Source organism: Peromyscus maniculatus, chromosome 17, assembly GCF_049852395.1.
Source record: "Peromyscus maniculatus bairdii isolate BWxNUB_F1_BW_parent chromosome 17, HU_Pman_BW_mat_3.1, whole genome shotgun sequence".
Taxonomy (NCBI): Eukaryota; Metazoa; Chordata; class Mammalia; order Rodentia; family Cricetidae; genus Peromyscus; species Peromyscus maniculatus.
In genome coordinates this window covers 62,547,679-62,551,789 of record NC_134868.1, presented here as the reverse complement: position 1 = coordinate 62,551,789, position 4,111 = coordinate 62,547,679, and the positions used below count along the sequence as shown (strand labels likewise).

The window sequence follows — 4,111 nt, the reverse complement described above, 5'->3', positions numbered from 1 at the left end:
CTCTTACATCAGAAAGATGGTGACAGACTCGGGAGAAGACTGATTTGTTGGATTATGCTCCATCCTACCACAGGAATAGAAAAGAACGAGTTTATCCGAGCAAATGATTGTGGGTGCTTTATGTTTTGGTGAAAGGAGAGAAGACGTAAGAATGCCACAGAAGACCCTGGGGTTCAAAATATTTAAACTTTCTTTACTTTCCAAACAGAACCAGAACAGCAAAGAGGTACAGAAATTGGAAACAGCCTTACAGAAGAATTGGCTGGCTCTGTGGCTCAGCAGCTGCTGTTAGGAATAGAGAGAGGCAACTCATTGAATTCCTGTGTTCTTTTAGGGGTCGGGGACCCAGAAAGAGAAGAATGCATTCTGACAGCATTAAATATGACTTATCTGCCTCCCAGGATTGAAATGTCCCCAAGTGGTGCCAAAAGTGTGTTCCAGAAAGCAGTGACGATTCAGGAAGAAATCATTGTTTTGGTAAGGTGTCGTCTGTTACATCCTATTCTTTGTTTAGTGCCAAATACAAGGCAATTAAAACAAGATAAGAAAAAGGACAGGTGCCACCAGGATGGTGATTCTAACACCATGTTACCAAGCCTCTTCGCCTCTCCTACACCACACAGAGAGTTCTAGAATCTACAAGAGGCTATGTTCTTAGGACAACATGACCAAGCATCTTCTACCTGTTGGGCTCTTGGGTTGGCACTACAACCTCAAGAGTTATTCCCTGAGCCCTTCCTTTGATGGGTGAGTGTCCCGGAGCAGCCTGCAGGGTCTTTGCACATTACACAATCTAATAAACTGCAGTGGAAGCAGAAGTCAATGTGTTCAAAGAACACCAAGAGGGTAAAGGAGTCGAAGCTCATTATGTGCTTCTTGTGCAAGTAAGAGGACTTGAGTTCCACCCTCAGAGTGCACATTCATGCTGGGTATGATATCGTGCACTAGTAACTCAAGTGTTGGGGAGGTAGAAGTTGGCCAGCCAGTCTAGCCTACTCAGTGAGTTCCAGGCCGGTGAAAGACACTGCCTCAAAAGAAAACAAAAACACAGGGTGAATGGCATCTAAGACACCTACGGCTTTACTTTGGCCTCTACAACACCTGTGCACACATATGTACTGCTAAACATGTGAATGTATACATGTATACACACACACATACACACACACACACACACACATACTCCAAGAATAAGGGAAAGGCTAACAACATCATGGAAGCTGAAGCTTGAAAGACGTATAAGAAAAAAGTACAGTTTCTCAGGCAGGGAAAACAGACTTGTAGTCTGTGTGCTAGTCACAAAATGTGCTGGCATATTTTTCTCTCAGACTCAGGTCCCTGCTCAAAGGTGTTTCTTCAAAAAGCCATGCCCTAGCTGCCCTCCACCTCTCCTCTCCATCACTCCCCTGCCTCATGATCCTCCATTGTTCCCATCCATCACTTCTCTCCATTTCTCCAAACCTCACCTCCTACATGCATACAGTCCTGGGGGGGGGGGGGGATCTTACAGTGTTTCTATGCATATTTTTGTCATTTGCTCCTGATGGTTCGCAAAGAAATGTGGTTCTGCGAGAGACAGTATCTCAGTTTCCTTGTTCCCCTCAGAAGTCCACAGTTCAGTAAATGCTGGGATGAGAACAGAGAAATCAGCCAAACTCTATCCCAACCTGGTCTGCATAGACAATTTGTTTACCTGTAAAAACTACAGCAAGCACATTTCCAGTGTAATGAGAGCACTCTAGAGTTAGCACCTGGGCTGTGCCATCCATCTGGCAGCAGTCCTGAGCATCCTGCATGTTTTGAGATTATGCCCAATTTTAAAAGCCTAAAGGGAAGGAAGAACTGCCTTCACCGTGAGTGCTTTCTCTAAAATAATTGCAATCAAGGAATTTCACCAATGAGCATTCTGACCTGGATACCTTGTAGCCAATATTTTAATTCTTAAAACTCAGTATCATTTTAAGGAAATTTTGTTTCTTTTTTTCCACAGACTTGAAAAGTCTATTACATTTTAAGGTAAATGTACAAGTAGACTGAGAATCAGAGAATTCAAATCCAAGTTCTGCCTCTATTATCTTTGCTCTAATGCTGAGTGAGCTCTGTGTCAGTTTCCTAGCGGCAAAATTAGGGTAATAATAACTTCCAACCCCTGACTGAGAGGATTAGGGGGAAAATCACCTTTTTAATTAGTGTAGAACATCCTGCAATTCTGGAAAAGGTGTGACACTCACAGAGGCTAGCACTCCACTCAGCTTCCAGGAAGCGCTTTCAGGGAACAACTGCTCAGATGCACAGCTGTTCAGAGAAAACGCAAGCCAGGGAATCGCATGTGATTAATGGGGCTGGGCAGAATCCGCGATAACAGTACACTCATTGGACTTGGCGAGGATTGTCCTTCTAAAGAAGTTAAGTATTTTATAAATACTATCTCTTTCATCCTTTTAAACTTCCTGTGATGTGGCATTTATTACACACAGCTTCCAGGTGGACAGCTAACCACAGAGAAATGTATGGTTGTTCCAAAGGCCCAGGAGTGTCTGTGTTCTCAGAAAGAAAAAGGAGTGGGGGTGGGGGTGGGGGAGGAGTTGATTGATGGAGTCACTCATTCATCTGCTCATTCACTCAACAGGAAATGTTGAGACTCCATTATGTGTCAGGCACTGACCTCAAGACTCAAGGAAGAGATGAGGATAAATAAAATATGTCCACTTGTGCTGAGCTGAAGGACCCAGCAGAGAACACAGAGCAGGAGATGAAAGGCACTCACATGAAACATTGCAAATTGTTGTGATACATAATAAAAACATCACAGGGTCTCAAAATGATGATGTTACTGTGTTTATGTTTATAGGGATACAAATAGACTTTTACTGGCATGGAAAGATGTACAGCAGGTTAAAGAAATACAGAAGGGGAGAGCTTGCTCTGTGGCCTGGTAGTTCATGCAAGTCAGAAGATGAAGTGTGCTATTAGGACAGGAGGTGCCAGGAATTATGGGTCATTTTCACTCCTTGCTCCATCTCTAAATTCTGTTCTGAATGTGTGTGGGCACATGTACCACACCATGTGTCTGGAGGTCAGAGGACACCTTGCAGGGGTCAGTTCTTATCATCAGGTGGGCCCCAGGGATGGAACTTGGGTCACCAGTCTTGGCAGCAAGCATCTTTACCTGCAGAGCCCTCTCACTGACCCACCCTCTTCTTTCAAAGCTATTTTTTAGTAAGCATTTATTGATAGTCGAAAACTAAACTTCAAAAAGCCACTTTAATTACGGCCTCAAGTGTCAAGTGCAAAGTATGGGGTCAGACTCTAGATACAATTCTGTGTAACAACTACACATCTGCACATGGTTCTGAGAAGGCCACCAAGAGAGGCAGGTCTTGAAGAATGGAACCGAAGGAGGAGCCTGGGGCACTCCAGGTAGGGAAGGACCTGCTTCTTGGCAAAGGGAATCTTGGTGGCATTGTTCTGGGTGATCATAAAGCCTTATAGGCATTGTACTTCTACAGCCTGAACCTTGGCAAACTCCACATAGGAATTATCATGCTGCCCTGAGCCCAGATGCTCACCTTCTTGACAGATGCTTACCTTCTTGAAGCCAGAGAATCGATTGAAAAGATGGACAGCATGGGCTGGTGGGTTTCTGGGGGGTTAGCGAGGAGCAAGACATCATTGGGTGGATTCTCAGAGAGAGAGTGAGCTGGTAGCACCTGGACCAGAATGAGCTGCTGTGTGGAGTGACCCTGGAGAGATCCCGCATGGAGTGAGGCCTGGAAATGGGGATAATGCCTGAGGGCAGCATACGGGGAAGCTGGTCCCACATATGGGGTATGATGGAGGTCATAGAGTCATCTGCCGAATGTCCAGGACAGGCTGGGTCACTACAGGAGCATCACCACACCTGGCATAGCCTTTATAAGAGCTACGTCTTGGCTGTTTGAGTGCCCTCCTCTCCTGCTTGTGGTCCAGCTCTGCAAAGGTGCCCTGCATCTTGGCAATGGTGTCTGAGTTAGTCTTGGGTACAAATAAGAAGGGCTTCTCGGAAAAAGGAAACCCTACACGGGACGCCAAGGACTGGAGGTGGGACTGACCTCCTCAAAGATGACGGAGG

At 45.4% G+C, this 4,111-nt stretch overlaps 1 long non-coding RNA gene across 2 annotated transcripts; it reads left to right on the top strand.

The window, feature by feature from the left end:
* The first annotated feature begins 224 nt into the window (after positions 1 to 224).
* Positions 225 to 2,822, top strand: LOC143269128 (uncharacterized). Of its 2 annotated transcripts, none has more exons than XR_013045495.1 (2): positions 225 to 477; positions 2,630 to 2,822. It is a non-coding gene; the product is annotated as an uncharacterized LOC143269128 (long non-coding RNA). The 2 variants fall into 2 exon arrangements; XR_013045494.1 differs by lacking the exon at positions 225 to 477 and adding an exon at positions 642 to 747.
* Positions 2,823 to 4,111: the final 1,289 nt, after the last annotated feature.